The sequence below is a fragment of the Carcharodon carcharias genome, chromosome 27 (genome assembly GCF_017639515.1).
Source record: "Carcharodon carcharias isolate sCarCar2 chromosome 27, sCarCar2.pri, whole genome shotgun sequence".
In the NCBI taxonomy this organism is placed as follows: domain Eukaryota; kingdom Metazoa; phylum Chordata; class Chondrichthyes; order Lamniformes; family Lamnidae; genus Carcharodon; species Carcharodon carcharias.
In genome coordinates, this window is record NC_054493.1 from 12,154,967 (window position 1) to 12,175,076 (window position 20,110).

General features: G+C 43.4%; 1 long non-coding RNA gene across 1 annotated transcript; it reads left to right on the plus strand.

Moving 5' to 3' along the window:
• Window positions 1-14,754: 14,754 nt before the first annotated feature.
• LOC121270252 lies at window positions 14,755-18,987 on the plus strand. The gene is made up of 2 exons (XR_005941501.1): window positions 14,755-16,990; window positions 18,080-18,987. It is a non-coding gene; the product is annotated as an uncharacterized LOC121270252 (long non-coding RNA).
• The last annotated feature ends 1,123 nt before the right edge of the window (window positions 18,988-20,110 follow it).

Genomic DNA, 20,110 nt, shown 5'->3' on the forward strand with positions numbered 1-20,110 from the left:
TCACAACACTCAGAAGAATCATGCCACAGAAGTCAAGGTAAAACGGTGCCAATAAATACACAGGTTTTCCAAATTGTATCCCGAGTTCTGACTCTTCCTCTTCCTTCAGAAATAACATAAAATAATCTCTTTCATTGACTTTGGGTAAGGGTCACCTGCTATCACTCCACCTCTTTAACTAGAGTCCTGTAGACTGAAGGCAAATGTACATCTCTTATTCTTTGCAACCTGGAGGTACATTCCACTGTGAACAAATGACACATCTTTGTAGGTACAGAGCAGTTATACTAACAATGTTTTCTTATCAACAACACAACCTATCATAAGCAAGTCACATCAATCTTTAACCAATTCCAAAAGATATCATGACAATTAAGAATAATAATTCCTACCATAATGACAGGAAAAGATGTATTTTTAAAATAAAAATGTTCCATCCTACACGAATGGTTAATCAATTAATGGAGACAGTCAGCCAACATCTATTAAAACACATGGCTTTTGTTTAAGGATAAGGTGACATATTAATTTCAAGCTTTTGAGTTCAAACCTTTTGTTTCTTTCTTCAAGGGGAACAAAGAATTGTTGCACATGGTGTAATTGAAACAAATAGAAGTCCTTGAACCCAGACTTTTCAGCACCTTTAAGGCCATTAAGTCATCAAAAACAGTTTCTCACAAGTCACTGCCTTAATTGTAAATTGCCCCACAAGCAGAACTTCAAACTGAACTCTTTGAAAGATGTTCATGGTAAAATCCATAGAACCTAAAAATTCGTAGTATTATCAAAACCTTACACCTGTCTCCTCCATCCGCACCTTTAACAAGTGCGAGAAGCTCATGAAGCTTCTTTATCACTGAGAATGAGAAAATCTGATCAGCTGCCTCTGTTGCTTCCCTCCCTTCCACTTACCCACCAGGCTAAAATGCTTCTAAAGCTGCTCCTTTCCCTAGCCCTGAACCCGCATCTTTCTTTCATTTCTCTCCTATCTTCTGTGTTGCTCTGTCAGAGATCACCTGTCCATGAAACCCACTCCCTGCCCCCTCCACCCTATTCCCACTAACTTACTGACTACCCAACATGTTAACTGATGGTGTTAACGGTGCCATCTCTACAGGTCCTGTCCCGGCCAACATCACTCCCTCCTCAAACACACCAGCCCTTACCACCAAAATCATTTCAAACTATTGCCTCATCTCCAACCTCCCTTTCCTCTCAAAAATCCTTGAACATCTTTGTCACTTCCCATGCACGTTTCCTGCTCCAATCAGATTTATTCCCCTGCCCCATCAACAAAACAGCTCTTATCAAAGTCACAAATGACATTCTTTGTGTATGTAACAAAGGTAAACAATCCCTCATCATCCTTCTCATCCTATCTACAACCTTTGATGTGTTGGCCAGACCATTCTCCTTCATTGCTTCTCCACTGTCATCCAGCTGGGTGGGACTGCACTCTCCTGTCTCCATTCCTATCTATCTAACTAGAGTTTCACTTGTAATGGCTTCTCTTCCCACTCCCACGCTTGCCTCTGGAGTCCCCCAAGGTTCTATCCTTGACCTCCTCCTAATCTCAACTACATGCTGCCCCTCAGCAACATCATCTGAAAACAGTGTCAATTTTCACATGTATGTTGGGAACATCCAGCTCCACCACACTACTACCCCTCTCAAATTCTCCACTTTTTCTAAATTTACAGAATCCTTGTCTGATATCCAGTGGCAAGTGAGGAGAAATTTCATCACTTTAAACTTTGGGAAGATCAAAGCCATTATTTTCATTCACACCTCAAAACTCCATTCGCTAACTTGCCCTATCCATCTTCCGAGCAACTGTCTGAGAGCAAAGCAGATTTTTTGCAGTGTGAGTGTTATATTTGATCTCGGGCTGAGCTTCTGAACATAAATTGGGCCACAACTACGAGCTTCTATTTCCAGCTATTTACCTGACTCTGCCCCTATAGCAGCTGATCCACTGCTGAAACACTCACCCATGTCGCTTTACTTATTTATTACAATATACTCCAGGCTTTACCCTTTACACTTTACCCTCCATAAAGTTATCCAAAACACTACTGTCTTTGGCCTAAAATACACCAAATTCTGTTCAACTATCACCCCTGCGGTTGCTGGCCTACATTGCCTCAGCGCTTTTCAAATCATACTGAAATCTTTTCCCACAGACAGAACAGATAAACATTTCCCATTTATATTCAAAGGCCATTTATATCCAGATATGATTTAATTGAATGACTCCATCAGATCTTGAACTGATGTTTGGTTTGAGTCTCCTGTCTGCAAATACTCCCCTTTTAACACCCTTAAAATGGAGCTTCCAAAAGTCCTTACTGTCAGTGCAGAATCGAGTCTCAGAACAGACAATTCCAGTTTCTAAGGAACATTCCTTCCTCTATTGTTTCCCTAAAGCTATAAACATAATCTCCCACCTCCCTGTGCTGAAATCCAAATCAAATCATCTCTAAAGTTCTGTCTCCTACCCTGAAGATTCTGACTCTAACTGGGTTCAGTTCTACACTCACTGGTTCCCCTCTCTCTCTCCTCTGCTGAAGCTGTGAAATCTGACTGATTTCTTTTCTACACTCAAGGACTCAGCAGCACCTTCACAAGAGCAATTAGGGATAGGCAATAAAAGGGTAGCTTTGCCAGCAACATGTATACCATGGTTGAATTTAAAAAGGCGCTATTTCCCCCTCCCAGTGTGGGCCTTCATAATTTTACATTCTGGTTTGTATTGCCTCTTCTCATTCTTCTTATCGAAATGTATTGCTTCATATTCTCTGCAATAACTTTCATTCTTCCCATATCCACTCATTCTACCAATCTCTGTAGTTTTCCTGTAAATTTGTTCTTCTATATTGTGAGAATGGATGTTTTTTAAAATACATTTTGGTGTTATTCTGTGAAGGGGTGGATGTGTGCGTGCATGTGATTTAGTTAAACTGAGGAAAGGTTATACAGACACGTTGCCTGGGAGGTTTAAGGCATGAAAGGATAGAGGCATTAGGTTGTGCATTTGTAATGAGATATTGTGGCAGGTTTGAGGTACAAGTAAATAGGTTGGATCTACCATTTGCATTTTTCGATAAGTTGAGAGTTCATTCGAATATCAAAGGGAAGACAGAGGTGACAAGAAACATTTTGTATCTTACAGAAATTTCATGGGTAAACAGAAGAGGCTATTTTACATTTTATTGACCTGAAAGCAGAGACAAAATAAAAACATGAAAGATTTCATATTTAGATGAATTTGAGTTTCAAAAAGGTGTGAGAACAGAGTGATTAAAGCTCTCAAGCATCCCATAGGACCCTGGGTGGTAGGGGTATGGAAATGTTGTTTCACACTCACAAGATGACAGAAATGTTGCATTACATTTTCCTTATCTTGGCCTTTAGTTAGTAATGTCATGTGGTGTGTGGACTAAGCAGAATTATTGCATTAAATTCTACCAGGTACTCTGTGGGTTTAACTACCCAGTGAATGCTTAATATCTGTTTTGTACACTGGGTCCTTCCACAGTGTGAATGTGTCTGAGAAGCATCCAACTGGAAACCCTTTTCCATTAATCTCTTGCATTGCTGCAGCAGACATACATTGTTCTAACTCTGCCAGAGTGGCTGTGGAAATAATTGGATCGACCTTCCAATAAGCCTGCTCAGGCATAATAGGCCATATTCCAAATGCGCTGTATCATTCAATAAAATTGAATATTTCGTATCAACAGATAGCGAGAGGAACCAATGACTGTGGGATTGAACCCAGTCAGAATTAGCAACTTCAAGAGAGAGGAACCCAGTGGGAAAAGCTTTCAAACTTCAGCATAATATCACTAAATCACTTTTAGAAATGGAATAAAGCAGAGCACCCATTCACAAGAATTTATGTACTTTAAAAAAAATAATTGATTGGAATTCAGTAACAATATTAATTTCCATTCCCTATTTGGAGTGTCAATGGTGCTGAGGTTACCCAACATTCCCTGCGGGTGTGAATCTGCCCTATTCACCCTACAGGAAGCCAATGCGCAGGCGCAATGCTAGATGATCTGGAGCATGCGCAGTGTCACTTTGATCAGAGGTTGGTGAAGGTCCGAGACGATTTTTTCAGCGGGTGAGAGTCGATGTGGCGAAGGGCGGAATGGAGCCAGTAGCCGGGAGTCGGGGTGAAGAGGGAGGGGAGGCTTCATAAACACCCGGTGTAGGTCGCAAGTCCGACATGACCCTTCAGGTCCCGCGTTTGTAGCTCCGGGGCATTTTCCCGGGAACAGGCCCAGGTTCAGCGGGGAGCAGAGCGCATGCGAGGCTGTCTTGGTGATGCTGTCTTGATGACGTTTTCTTGATGAACTTTCACATTTGCTTCTTTTGCAAATCACTTTAAATCTGTGCCCTCTCATTCTCGAACCATTTATGAGCAGGAACAGTTTATCGCTATCCACTCTATAAAGCTCCTGAATGATTTTGAACACCTCTATCAAATCTCCTCTTAGCCTTTTCCTCTCCAAAGGGAACAGTACCAACCTCTCCAATCTACTTTCATAACTGGAACCATTCTTGTAAACCTCTTCTGCACTCTCTCCAGTGCATCACATCCTTCTTACAGTGTGGCAGCCAGAACTGTACACAATACTCCAGTGAAGGAATAACTAGTGTCTTATATAAACTCAGCATTATCTCCCTGATCTAGTACTTAATGCCCCTGTATATAAAGCCTACGATACTTCATGCTTTATTAACTTGTGTCTCCAACTATCTTGCCACCTTAAATGGTCTATGCGCATGTACACCTAGTTCCCTCTGCTCCTGCAGCTCTCCACACGGGACCTGGTGACAGGCGCCATATTTTTGGGCAAGGTTCTACAGAGCACATGCATCGCCCCCCCCCCCCCCCCCCCCCCACCTGACCAAGCAGCAGAGGAGACAATGTTGTGAATTTCTATTCTGGACTGACAGGGATGGATTTTGGAAAATCATTTTACAGGGAGTTAGAAGAGGAGGATTTACACGCACAAAACTCAAATCAGGAGAAATTTTTGTCTTTTCTGAATTTCTAACCTGGACTGACAGGGATGGATTTTGTCATCTCCTTTTATATGGAAGTAACTCAACTCGGAGTCAGATTCACTAATTACACTGAAGTTGTAAACAGTCTGGTTCAGCCTGAGACAGTTGCTAGGAGTGGGCTGCAGTCAGTGACTGTGGAGTAAACGTTGTATTGGGGATTGAAGACAATGGCTTTCATCTTCCCAATACTTAAATGGGGGGAATTTCTTTTCATCCAGTACTGCATGTCAGACATGTCAATGGGGAGTGTGACGTGGAGGGGAACTTAGAGGGGATGGTATTCACATACACCTGCTACCCTGGTCCTTCAAGTTTTTTTTGTTCATGGGATATGGGCATTGCTGGCTAGGCCAGAATTTATTCTCCATCCCTAATTAGAGGTCACTTAAGAGTCAAGCACATTGCTCTGGGTCTGGAGTCATATGTAGACAAGACCAGGTAAGGATGACAGATTTCCTTCCTTAAAAGGCATTAGTGGATCAGATGGGTTTTTACAACAATCAGCAATGGTTTCATGGTCATCAACGGTTTCATGGTCTTCACTACAACCTCAGTGATGGAGTTTGGTGGTTGATTGAGTTGTAAGTAAATAAAAATCCTTTACACTGCCCCCTGCCTCTCCCACTTTTCTGTCTCGCTCCCTCCCGTAGAAGAGAGCCTTGTGTTGGCCCAGACCTGGGCGGCCACTATCCTTCCCTGAAGGACATTAGTGAACCAGTTGGATTTTTATAACAATCCGGCAACTTTCATGGTCACATTTTCCCAGCGCCAATCGCAAAAATTACCAAATTTATTCAGCTAATTTTCACAATCTGTTTTTGTGGGTTCTATCTTACTCCCTTCTCTCTGTCTTTAAACAATTTCACAGGGTATTAGGAAGGGAGGATTTGCAGTCAGGAGACTCAAAGTAAGCATCACATCAGGATCTGACGGAGTCGCCCAATTTATCATAACCTGAAATCATCGGATTGTAAAGATGGAAGAAGAAAGCACCTTTCACAGTGGGGAGACACCGTACACGCGTTCTGTGTGTGGATGAAGCTTCAACTGATTGTCAAGCCTGGAGGGACAGAAGGACACCCACAGCAAAGAGAAACCTGGGAAATCTGGGGATTGTGGGAAGGGATTCAATTACCCAGTTATGCTGAAAATTCATCGGTACATTCACACCGGGGAGAGACCATTTAGCTGCGCTGAGTGTGGGAAGAGATTCATTAATTCAACCAACCTGCGGAGACACCAGCTAGTTCACACCGGGGAGAGGCCATTCACTTGCAATGAATGTGGGAAGGGATTCACTAATTCTTCCCACCTGTTGAGACACCAACTAGTTCACACTGACGAGAGACCTTTTAAATGCCTGGACTGCGGGAAGTGCTATAAAAGTTCTGGGGAGCTGATGCGCCATCAACATGTTCACACTGACAAGAGACCGTTCAGCTGCTCTCACTGTGGGACTGGGTTCAGGCGTTCATCTGAACTCACTGTACACCAGCGAATTCACACCGGGGAGAGGCCATTCACCTGCAGGGAGTGTGGGAAGGGATTCATTCAGTTGTCAACTCTGCTGACACACCAGCGGGTTCACACTGGGAAGAGACCTTTCACCTGCCCCAAGTGTGGGAAGGGATTCATTAATTCATCCAACCTGCTGAGACACCAACTTGTTCACACTGGGGAAAGGCCGTTCACCTGCATGGAGTGTGGGAAGGGATTCACTAATTCATCCCGCCTGCTGACACACCAGCAAGTTCACACTGATGAGAGACCTTTGGAACGCCTGGACTGTGGGAAGTGCTATAAAAGTTCTGGGGAACTGATGTCCCATCAGTGAGTTGACACTGAATAGAGAACATTCAGGTGCTGTCGTTTGGTCTGAGTTTGGGCAATTATCTCATCTGACTGTACACCCGCTTGCTGACACCGAGGCAAGAAGGGTCACCTGCCCTGAATGTGGGAAGGGATTCACTTGTTCGTCCCACCTGCTGAGACACCAGCAACTTCACAAGTACCTGCACTGATTGGATTTTCCTGTTAATCATTTCCGGGACTGAACCATGTGCATTGGCGTCTATTTCAGCTGATGTTCATAAACTCCAACCCAGTTATAGGTTTTTAATATTTTGGTTAACAGTCAAATAAATCAGCTTTGTATTAAACACACAGTCTGTCAAGTTTTTTAATATCTGTAACACAACCTAGTTCCTTTTGAAGAGCTCTCCCTCTCCCCTGTCTCCTCCATCCTCACCTCCAATAACAAGTGTGAGGAGCTCATGGAGCTTCTTTGTCATGAAGATTGAGACAATCTGATCAGCTGTCTCTGCTGCTTCCCTCCCTTCCAGTCGCCCACTGGGCAAAACTGCCTCAAGAGTTCCCTGCTGCCTGAGCCCTGAACCTGCATCTTCAACTGGTTTCTCACCCATCTAATTGGGACCATCAGTGGTGGTTTATTTACCCAGCATTCCCCACGATGGAGAATGACCACTATCCACGCCATAGGACAGCGGTGCGCAGATGCAGTGCTGCCCAGTGTTTGGAACATGCTCATTGTGAGACATGACCAGGGACAGGCACTTCTCTCAGATCCACAATGGGTAAAGGGGGGATGGCGAGGCAGAGGGAGCGATGGATCCGGTGGGTGGACGGAAAGGCTCCGGAAACATGTTGTGTCAACCACAAACCCTGAATGAGAAACTACCGGTTCCCCATTTGTACCGAGTGGAACCGAGAGGAAATGTCCCGGTGACAAACCCGGAGCAGGAGGAGAGAATTTTGCGAATTTCTATGCTGGGCTGACAGGGATGGATTGTGGAAACTCCTTTTCCAGAGGGTTAGAAGGGGAGGATTTACACACCGCAAACTCAAGAGAAATGTTTGCCCCTCAACAGGAAACTAGACGAGTACGTGAGAGCAAAGGGATTAGAACGATAAGCTGAAAGGCTCATATAGATGCATGGAATGGGAGAAGAAGCATAAAACTAGCAGAGTATTTGAACAGAATGGCCTGTTTGTTTATTGCATATTGTGAGTATTTCAATTTAAACTCCTTTTACAGGGTATTCGGATGGTTGGATTTGCAGATGTGAAATTCAAAGCAAACACCATATCAAGACCTGACATTCACTCAGTTCATCAGGACCTGAATTTTATCAGTCTTTGAGTGTGGAAGAAGAAATGTTTATTTGTGTGGGAAAAGATTTCAAGCATCAGGGTGACTGAAACAGCACCGAGACACAGACACCCGAGTGAACGTATTCCGGTGAACTGACTGTGGAAAGAGCTTTAACCAGTTGCACAGCCTGAAAAAACACCATACTCTTCACAGCGGGGAGAGACTGTACACGTGTTTGTGTGTGTGGGTGTGGGGTTTGTGTGGGTGTGGGGCTGGGCTTCAACTGATCATGCAACCTAGAGAGGCACAAGGACACCCGCACATGGGGAAACCGTGGAAATGTGGCAACTGTGGGAAGGGATTCAATTACCCATCTGAGGTGGAAACTCATCGACGCAGCCACACTGGGGAGAGGCTGTTCACCTGCTCCATGTGTGGGAAGGGATTCACTTTATCCCACCTTCTGAAACACTAATTTGTTCACACTGATCAGAGACCTTTTCGTTGTTCTGACTGGGAGAAAAAAATTAAAAGCAAAAAGGATCTTCTGAAATGCCAACACATTCACACTGGGGAGAGGCCGTTCACCTGCTCTATCTGTGGGAAGGGATTGACTTGGTTAGTCCACCTGGTGAGACACAATCGAGTTCACACTGGGGAGAGGCCGTTCACCTGCCCTGAGTGTGGGCAGGAATTCATTGATTCATCCGACCTTCTGATACACCAGCGAGTTCACACTGGGGAGAGACCATACGCTTGCACCGTGTGTGGGAACAGATTCACCCAGTCATCCCATCTCACTACACACCAACTTGTTCACACTGACCAGTGACCTTTTAAATGTTCTGACTGTAAGAAAAGCTTTAAAAGTAAAAGGAATCTGCTGACACACCAGCGAGTTCACACGAGGGAGAGACCGTTCACCTGCTCCAAGTGTGGGAAGGGATTCACTCAGTCAAACAATCTGCTGAGACACCAGCAAGTTCACATGACAGTGGGGATTGGATTCTGCTGCTGTTAATCACATCCAGCACTGAATCATGTCTGGTTGCCTGTTTCCAGTGGGGTTCCACTGTTTTGTGGTTTATATCAATGATTGAGACTTAAATGTAGGGGCAAAGATTAAGAAATTTGCAGATAATACAAAAGTTGCTGCTGTGTTTAGTAATGAGGAAGGAAGCCATGGACTACAGAATGACATTAATGGACTGGTCAGATGGGCAGGAAAATGGCAAATGTAATTCAATCTGGAGCAGTGTGAGATAATGAATTTGGGAGGGCAAACAAGACAAGGGAATGAACAATAAATGGGTTAATGCTCGAAGTGTAGAGAAACAGAGGGAACTTGGGGTGCATATCCACAGATCCCTGAATTTGGCTGGACATTTAGATCAGGTGGTCAAGAAGGCTTTTGGGATACTTTCCTTTTTTGTCATAGAGTCATAGAGGTCTACAGCACAGAAAAAAGCCCATTGGCCCATCGAGTCTGCACCGGTCAAACAAGTACCTAACTATTCTAATCCCATTTTCCAGCACTAGGCCCATAGCCTTGTCTGTCATGGCATCACAAGTGCACATCCAAATACTTCTCAAATGTTAGGAGGGTTTCTGCCTCTAACATCCTTTCAGGCAGTGAGTTCCAGATTCCCACCACCCTCTGGGTGAAAACATTCTTCCTCACATCCCTTCTAAACCTCCTGCCCCTTACCTTAAATCTATGTCCCCTGGTTATTGATCCCTCCACCAAGGCGAAATGTTCCTTCCTGTCTATCCTACCTACGTCCCTCATAGATGCCTTGTCCGGGGCCTAGAATATAAAATCAGGGAGATTATGTTAGAACTTTATAAAAAAACTGGTTAGGTCACAGCTAGAGTACTGAGTAGAGCTCTGACACTGCATTAATCAACTAGAAAGTAAGACTAGAAACATTAATTAGCATAAAACTGAAGTCGGGTTGATAATTTATTTATAATTATGATCAGTGTTCCATTCATCAAATCTGGGGGATAAAGATGAAGCTAACTAACAAGGCATTATAACAGTGAAGAAATTTGAATTTCTCAGTCAATTAAAATCTGAGGTGTTTAGATAATAAGAGTTAAGAAAACATTTCTGTTAACTCCCTATTAAAATGTGACTTCAGCACAATGGAACAAGCTGATTGGTGGGGAGTTGCTGAAACTTTATTTATTTTAATCGTTAGTTTATTTTCCTTAAGTCAGTTAATAATTTGATAAATAAGGACATGGCAGGGCATCCCAGCCCTGCGGACTGCACATCCAGTTCCATATGGGAAAACCAGGACACTTCATGTGTCCTAGACAATCAGAACTTCAGGAAATGTCATCAGCTGGAGCAGCAAGAAGCAAAGGGGAATGGTCAGGAGGTGTTTCTGTGACTGGAAAACTGTTTCCAGTTGTGTTATGGATGGCTCAGGACAAGATTTATGCTTATTGTGGTATATATCAATGATTTAGACTTTAGTTGGGGTCATGATTATGATATTTGCAGTCTTGTCGTTGACAGGAAGAACGCTGTAGATTGCAGGAATATATCAATAGATTGATCGGGTGAGCATAAAAGTAGCAAATGGAGATCAGACTGGAAAAGTGTGAGGTAATAAATACAATTTGAGATGGCAAACAAGGCAAAGGGAAAGAATATTACTGGTATGATAGTGAGAAGTGTAGAGGAATGGAGGGAAATTGGAATGCATGTCCACAGATCCCTGAAGACAGGAGAGGTGGATAAGGTAATTAAAAAGGCAGACAGGATACTTTCTGTTATTAACTTAGATACAGAATACAGGAACAGGGAATATTTCCAGCATTTTCTGTTGATGAAAGATCACAGACCCGGAACTCCTCTCTCTCCACAGATTCTGCCAGAGCTGCTGAGTATTTCCAGCATTTTCTGTTTTTATTACAGGATCAGAGCTGGATAAAACACTAGTTATAGAACAGTTATACTCTAGATTACTGACGACAATTCTGGTAACTGCATTACAAAAAGGATGTGTTCACAGGATACAGAGGAGATTTACGAGGATGTTGATGGGACTGACAAATTTTAACTATGAGGAAATTTTGGATTGGCTGGGGTTGTTTTCTTTGGACCAGAGGAGGCAGAGGGAAGATTTAACTGAGGTGTATAAAATTAGGAGGGGCCCAGATAGAGTGGACAGGAAGGACCTATTTCATGAACAGAAAGGTCAATAAACAGGGGTTCACATTTAAAGTAATTAGCAGAGGATTGGGTGGGGGAGGGATTCACTGAATCATCCCATCTGCTGAGACACCAGCCAGTTCACACTGGGGGTTGATGCTGTTCCTTGGATTTTCCTTGGGTTTGCCACAGAGTGAAGATCATGTCTATGATGTCTCTCGATGGGGGAAAAGCACACTGTGATTCTGGAAGGAGCCCTTTGGCCACTAAGGGACGGTGATTGAGGAAGATCCTTGCAATGATTTTCCCTGTGGCAGGCAGCAGGGAGATGCCTCTGTAATTACTGCAATCAGACTAGTCATTATCAGAATGTCCCAGAGATCCCCTAGCATGCAACCCTCTTCCCAGATCAGGAATATGAGGTTGTGGAGCCGTGCCAGGTGTGTAACATTGCCATGTTTCAGAATTTCAGCAGGAATTCCATCTGCTCCAGATGCCGTGTTGTTTTTCAGCTGTTGAATGGCTTTTTCACTTTCACTGTGGATTGTGGTAGCACTGAGACTGAGCCGGACAGGGTACTGAGAAATGGATTTGAACAGTAGGACCTAATAAATTACAGAGGACCAGAGGGACCTTAGTGTATATGTCCATAGATCCTTGAAGGCAGCAAGACAGGTGTATAAGGTGGTTAAGAAGGTATATGGGATACTTGCCTTTATTCGTCGAGGCTTTGAATACAAGAGCAGGGAGGTTATGATGGAGCTGTACAAAGCATCATTTAAGCCACATCTGGAGTAATGTGTGCAGTTCTGGTCACCACACTATAGGAAGGATGTGATTGCACTGGAGAGGGTGCAGAGGAGATTCACCAGGTTGTTGCCCGGGCTGGAGCATTTCAGCTATGACAAGAGACTGGGTTGGCTGGAGTTGTTTTCCTTAGAGCAGAGAAGGCTGAGGGGGGACCTGACTGAGGTGTATAAAATCATGAGGGGCACAGATAGTGGGGAAAGGAAGAAACCTTTCCCCTTAGTGGAGGGGTCAATAACCAGGGGGAATAGATTTAAGGTAAGGGGCAGGAGGTTTAGAGGGGATTTGAGGATTTTTTTTTCATTCAGAGAGAGCCGGGAAACTGGAACTCACTGCCTGAAAGGGTGGTAGAGGCGGCGGGAACCCTCACAACAATGAAGAATTATTTAGATGAACACTCGAAGCACCATAGCATATAAGGCTATGGGCCAAGTGCTGGAAAATGGCATTAGAGAAGATAGGGGCTTGATGGCCAGCGTGGACATGATGGGTCGAAGGGCCTCTTTCTGTGCTGTAAAACACTATGACTCTATGAAGTATAAATTGTTGTTCCTTTTACCTTTGGCACTCTTGTGAATTGTCCTGATGAATACAAGATGAAAAGCAATGTCTTTCTTCAGCAATATTCAAGTCCTGTACTACCAAATGACTATTTGCATTTCCATTATATTCTTTCTCCTTGTAACCTGTCTTAGCATTCTCTCCATCAAGCAGACCAGGAGGAAAGTAGATGCTGTGATTATCTAGGTATGTTCTGTATTTTACACTGTCTCCCACTGGGGATGATCACCCAGGGTGACAACAAGCCACTCAATTTATTGTTTGTTGTTTCCTATGTGCCAGATGTTGTTCAATATTGATTTAATGCTCAGAGAAAAGAGTGGAATTGTATGAACAAAACCACTCACTGTTACTGGAGGATAATGTTTACCTGAATTCCTTTAATATTGTGGTCCTAACAGACATTAATACTTTATCCTCAGTATGAGGCCGTCTGCTCTTGTCCACCTGATGGGACAGAAAGTATTCCTGTGCGAATGTGTGAATGTGGTTCTCTGTGTATGAGTATGTGGTTGTGTGTTCATGGGTTTCTGTGAGTGTCTGTGCTGCTTCACATTAGCTGTAACACAAACCTTCCTCTCTCTGAGCAGATGATATTTGTTCTCTGAGAATCCCATTGAGTGATTTGAATGGTACCATTCAGAGATTCTTCATCCAGGGTGAAAACACATGTGCTGTGTAAAACTTGACGTCTACACATCCTGGCCCCACTTCTTCTGGAACAACATGAAGTGTCTGCTGCTTCAAAGGTCCTTTACTTTCCCCTCGATATTATCCTCAGATTGTTCACAGAATCCTTGTGTACTTCATCCTCCAACACATCTATGGTCTCCACTTTAAATACTTCCATCAGTCTTACCAACAGATGGCAATGGGATTACTGCTATCACAAGAATCAGTTCTGAAACATGTCACTCTGATCCAGACCTTTCCACATAACACCAATCCATACCCCATCTGAGTTCCACATTTTAACGTGATTGTCCAATCTAGAAAACATATATAATTTAACTCCTTTAAACCTGATTCAGCATATCTGCTCCACACAAACTATAAGAGATTGTCTTTGAGATCAATTATTCCTTTATAGTCTGTGTTGTTCTGAATGATGACAGTCTTAATCTCCCTAAGATAAAAGCAAAATACTGCAGCTCTTGGAAATCTGAACTAAAAACAGAAAATGCTGGAAAAACTCAGCAGGTCTGGCAGTATCCGTGGAGAAAGAAACGGAGTTAACATTTTGAGTCCGTATGATTCTTCTTCAGAGCTAAAGGGGAGTAGAAATGTGATGGATTTCATACTGTTTAAAAAGGGGTGAAGCAGGTGGAGCAAAATAGAAAGTCAGGATAGGTGGGAGCCAAGGAGAAATTTGATAAGACGTCATGGATACAAGACAACGGCTGAGTTAATGGTAGTGTTTTAGAGTTTTGGTAAACACCTTGTCAAACACCAGGAGAGAAATGGAAAACAATGAAGGTGAACATGGTGAAAGAGACAAACTGAAAACCCATCCTGGAAAAGAACATAACTTCTTTAACCTTCTCCCTAATCTTTCTGCTGGTTCATTTATTGAATACAGGGACTCTCCTTCTTCTAATAGTGACATTCCTTGTCTGCCCTTAAGTCAGACCTTGAATTGTTTGCGCATTGTTTCATCATGTTCCCACATTTTATTAACAAATGTTGAAATGTTTGCTCCACATCCACAGGAGAAGTGGCAGTCATTTCATCTGTTTAAAGCCACAAACAGAAAGATCCAATTTTCTCCTGGAGTTTGAGACAAATCAGCTTTCAAAATGATGCAGTTTCAGCCAATGAGTAAAATCCCAGGCTCAGCCCCGCCCCTCCTTCACTCCAATTGGTTGAAGGACCACCAACCCGCCCCCTCTTCCGGAGCTGCTGACAATCAAGCGAGACTGCTAGAGCATGCGCAGTGCAGCAGGACATCAGTGCGCAGGTGTACTGTCAGAATTTAGAGCATGCGCAGTGTCAAAGAGTTTGGAGCATGCGCAATGCGATTGACGGCCTTGCGAGAAGAGGCGTCTGTTTGTCCCGGAGAATCGGAGTCAGAGCGAGGCGGTGGGTGGGAGGATTTGGAAACACTTTGTGGATCCGCAAACCCTGAGGAATAATTGTCAGCTCCTGGTTTGCAGCTGCGGGGCTTCTCCCTCCCGGGAACAGGCCCAGGTTAACGGCCGCCATCCTGGGTCAGCGAGTGGAGGATGGTTCACATCAGAGGATGGGGGAGGGGGGACAATAAATAAGAGGTTACACTTTGGGCTCAAATCAATGAGGAATCTGATCTGTGGGAAGGAAGGAAACCCTGGGAGGTGGGCGGGGGGGATTCAGAAACATCCGCTAGAGGCCCCAAACCCCCAATAAGACTCATTGATTTTATTGTCAGTCTGCAGACAGGAGCTGGAGAACTGAACCCAGGCAGAGGAGAGGGAGGGAGAAAACTGGGAGTGGAGGAAAGAAATGGAGGAGATGGTGAGATGGCTTTGGATTTCAGCCCAGGGAGGAGGGAGAGTGTGTGGGATGGGGATTTACACCTTTGGGGAAACAAGAGAGGAAAAGATGGTCCATAGAAACTAGAATTGTTTGTTCTGAATTTCAAACCTTAACTTAAGGAGATGATTTTTGTGATAACATTTTACAGGGTATTAGAAGAATGCAAAACTCAAACTAAACATCACATCAAGATCTGGTTGAGTCACTCGATTAATCAGGGCCTGAATATCATCGGCAGTTGAATGTGGAAGGAGAAATGTTTGTCTGTCCTGTCTGTAGAAAAAGATTTTGAACACCAATGTGACTGGAAAAGCACAGAGGCACACATACCTGAGGAGAATGTTCCAGTGCACTGACTGTGGAAAGAGCTTTAACCAGTTACACAACCTGAAAAAAAAATCACACCATTCACAGTGAATAGAAACCATACACGTCTTCTGTGTAAACAAGGCTTCAACTCATCATTCAACCTGGAGAGACATGAGGATACCCACACCTTGGAGAAACCGTGGAAATGTGGGGACTGTGGGAAGGGATTCAATTATCCATCTGAATTGGATATTCATCGACGCAGTCACACTGGAGAGAGGCCATTCACCTGCTCTGAATGTGGGAAGGGATTTGCTTACTCATCCAGTCTCTACACACACCACCGTGTTCATACTGGTGAGAGGCCATTCACCTGCCCCGAATGTGGGAAGGGGTGTAATGCTTTATCAAACCTCCTGATTCACCAGCAGGTTCATTCTGAGCAGAGACCTTTTCAATGTTCTGACTGTGAGAAGAGCTTTAAAAGCACAAAGGACCTGCAGAGACACCAACGCATTCACATGGATGTGAGGCCTTTCACCTGTTCAGTGTGTGGAAAGGGATTCACTCAGACATCTCACCTTCTGACACACCAACTTGTTCACTCTGATCAGAGACCTTTTCAGTGTTCTCACTGTGAGAAGAGTTTTAAAAGTAAAAATGATTTACAAGCCCACCAACGCACTCACACTGGGGAAAGGCCGTTCACCTGCTCCCTGTGTGAGAGACAATTCAGACTTTTATCCCAGCTGCTGACACACCAGCGAGTTCACTCTGATAAGAGACCATTCCAATGTTCTGACTGTGAGAAGAGCTTTAAAAGCAAACAGGATCTAGTGACACACCAGCGAGTTCACACTGGTGAGAAGCCATTCACCTGCACTGTGTGTGGGATGGGATTCACCCGTTCATCCCACCGTCTGAGACACCAGCGGGTTCACACCGGCGAGAGACCATTCATTTGCTTTGTGTGTGGGAAAGGATTTACTGATTCACCCCATCTTCTGATCCACCAGCGAATTCACACTGGGGAGAGGCCATTTACTTGCTCTACATGTAGCAAGAGGTTCACTCAGTCATCCCAGCTCGCTGAACATCAACTTGTTCACACTGATCAGAGACCTTTCAAATGTTCTGATTGTGAAAAGAGCTTTAAAAGCAAGAAGTATCTGCGAACACACCAGCAAATTCACACTGGGGAGAGACTTTTCACCTGCTCTGAGTGTGGGAAGGGATTCACTCAGTCATCCCACCTTTTGAGACACCAGCAGCTTCACACTGGGGAGATGCCATTCACTTGCTCCGTGTGCGGGAAGAGATTTGCTCGTTCGTCCAACTTGCTGAGACACCAGCGAATTCACAAGTGACTCCACAGGTTGGGTTCTGCTGTTATTGCTGCTGTTAATCACATCCAAGACTGAACAATGTTCATTCTAAGAGTTAAGGTTTGTTTCTGCTGATGTTCATTTCCCTTTCCCTGATATCTGGGCTGGAGCTTAATATTCTGGATAGAGGTCAAATAAATCTTGATGAGAAACTAATTGATCAGCCTAACTGAATGGTGGAGCAGGCTCGAGGGCTGAATGACCATCTCCAGTTCCTATGTAGTTTCTGCCCAGACTTCTCTCACACTCTAACTCTGCTCCAGTGCTAGTTTCTGGTGAAATGTCTTTTCCCCAGTTCTCCCACGATTTTCCATTCATCGGCTAGTGTTTGAGTCCAAGCTTATTAGGAACAGGAGAAGGTCATTTACCCGCTCAAGCCTGTTCTGTCATTCATTATGGTCATGGCTGATCTGTGATCTAACTGCATTTCCCCAGATATTATTTTAGTCCTGGTTTCCCCAGTGTGATTGAAAAATAACTTTTGTTTACAGCACACCTTTAGGAGAATGTCCCAAGGCAAAGCATAAACTGACATCCAAAAACAATTGACACGGAGTCAAAGAAGGAGATGTTAGGAGGGCTGACTAAAGGCTTGGTGTAGTGTAAAGGGTTTATTAAATATGTAAATCTTCCACATCATCAGTGATGTAAGAAGATGTGACAAGTGTGCTGAGAGATGGTTCTATGTGAAGCCTCGTGCTAAGCCTTGTACTGTACGTAGAAGAATGTGCAATGAAAGGTTAAGTTTACTAACAGCCTTGCTCCCCGCAGTCTCTATCGATCCTGGCCAATTTCTTTGTCTGTTTGATCTAAACCTGTCCTAATGGTGTTCACCTCTGTCAGATCTCCCCTTAGCCTCCTTTGTTCCAAAGAGAACAACTCCAGCATTTCGAACCTGACCTTGTGGCTAAAATCCCTCATTGTTGGAACCATTCTGGTAAACCTCATTTGCACCCTCTCGAGGACCATCACATCCTTCCTAAAGTGTGGTGACTATATATGGATGCAATACTCCCGTTATGGTTTAAACAGAGCTTTATAAAGGTTCAGTATAACTTACCTGCTTTTAACATAATGGGTCTATTGCAAGCCTATGTAACATCTACCTTTTTAACTGTTTCTTTATTTCTTTTATATTAATCAATGTAGACCGGTTGTGGTGTAACCCTGTGTGTGAATTCTGTCTCATGGTGGTAACATGGAACATCGAGGTGAAAGAAGAACCCAGACCGAAGCTATCTGAAGAACTATACTGAACTGCACTGTGGGCTCAAAACACAAAACATCACAGCCTTTCCAGAATTAGCAATGTCTGCAAAATGAATTAAATTGTGCACTAGAACTGGCCTCGAACTGGGAGAAAAATAGACACCTTTGGTGCTCATCAGAGGTGATAAAGGTGTCTGCATGTACCAGCCTGGGGATTGATAACAGTGTAAGAGATAACAAAGCAGAGTCAGGCTGGTTCTATTCCTTCAAGCATGACGAGGCCCAGGACAAAAGAACAAGGAAGAAGGCAATGATGTAATTGAAAACCAATTTTTAAACTTATTCGTTTGTGGGATGCGGATGTCGCAGTGAGAATTTATTGCCCACCCCCCATATTGCCGTGGGACTGGAGTCACATGTAGGCCAGACCAGATAAGGATGACAGATTTCCTTTCCTAATGGACGTTAGTGAACCAGGTGGGTTTTTATGACAATCAGCAATGGTTGTTAGGGAAGGAAACAGTTAAAGAAGTTGAATTGCTAATTATTAGGTTGTTTAACCAAGTCCCCATTTGGTTGTGTAAAAGGGTTAACAGCTGAGACTAGTCCTATATGTCGGGAGTTTTATGACAAGCAATAAAATTCTGAAGGAGTCTGTCTTGGTTTCGGTCTTCATTTTTAAACAGCTGTTGGAGCTTAACAGTGTTGGAAGAGGATGGTTCCTGCTTGTAAGCAAGAAGATTGGAAACTAAGCTTTCTTTGGACAAAAGACTGTATTTGGAGTTACCCTTATGAGCAGAGTGGTTTCGAGTCACTCAAAAAATAAAAACAAAATGGATGAATTAAAATGTCGTGTCGGGGTTTGATTACTCACTGATGTTTTCTGAGCGTCAACCATATGACCAATGGAAAAATGAAGTAACCATGTGGACACGGGTTACGTCCTTGCCAGAGGTAAAACAGGGGATGACTTTGGCACTTTCGCTACCATATGAAAGCAAAATAAGCTGCAAAGTATTTTTGGAGTTGGAGCCTGAGCGTTTGGACACAGATGAAGGTTTTGAAACTTTAGTAGATTTTATGGATAAGATCGATCAAAAAGATGATTTATTAAGTGCTTACAAAGCATAGTTCGATTTTGACAAATTTAGAAAGTTGAAAGAAAATTCCACAGAAGATTAAATAATGGAATTCAGTGGACTATATGCGACAATGCAAAACTTCCAACCAGAAATTCCCCAATTGGCGCTGGTGTTCAAGTTACTCGACTGTGCCAAAGCATTGAATATGGATAGCTTCTAGTTCTAACGCGAGTTAAGTTTGCAGAGAGACACACACACTGCTAGAACAGATGTCAGAAGCTCTAAAAAAATTCCCGGAAAAAATTCCTTTCCGACAGTCTGCATGGCATAAATGAGCCATTCGGTGGTAAGACAGAAAATGGAGGATACAGTCTTAATGAGATGGCGAGATAGTTTAGAAACAGGACGCAGGTGTCAGTACGAAAGGAGATTTGTAAGTAGAAACAATGGGGACAGAAACGCCTTTGACAATTATGGCAGGAGAAAATAATTTATGACAAAAAAGTGAACTCCAGAAATGCCCAGGGTATGGTCAACTGGTGTTTTAGATGCGATTCAAAATACCATTATGCAATGAACTGTCCTAAACAATTTAATAAGGTGTTTGAAATTAAACATGAGACAGAAGAAGATGGAGACATTGACCAAAGAGAGAGCATCGTATCAGTTACAAAAAGTTTCAGCCTGGTGATGAATGTCTTGATGGCAGAGTCCTTCAACTGTGCAGTGCTAGATAGCAGAAGCACATCCACAGTCTGTGAAATAGACTGGTTAAAATGCTACCTGGAATCCTTAAATGACAAGGACCGGAATAAGGTTAAAGAATTTGAGAGTTCCACCAGTTTTAGATCTGGGGATGATAATACCCTAAAATCTTTAAAAAGAGTTG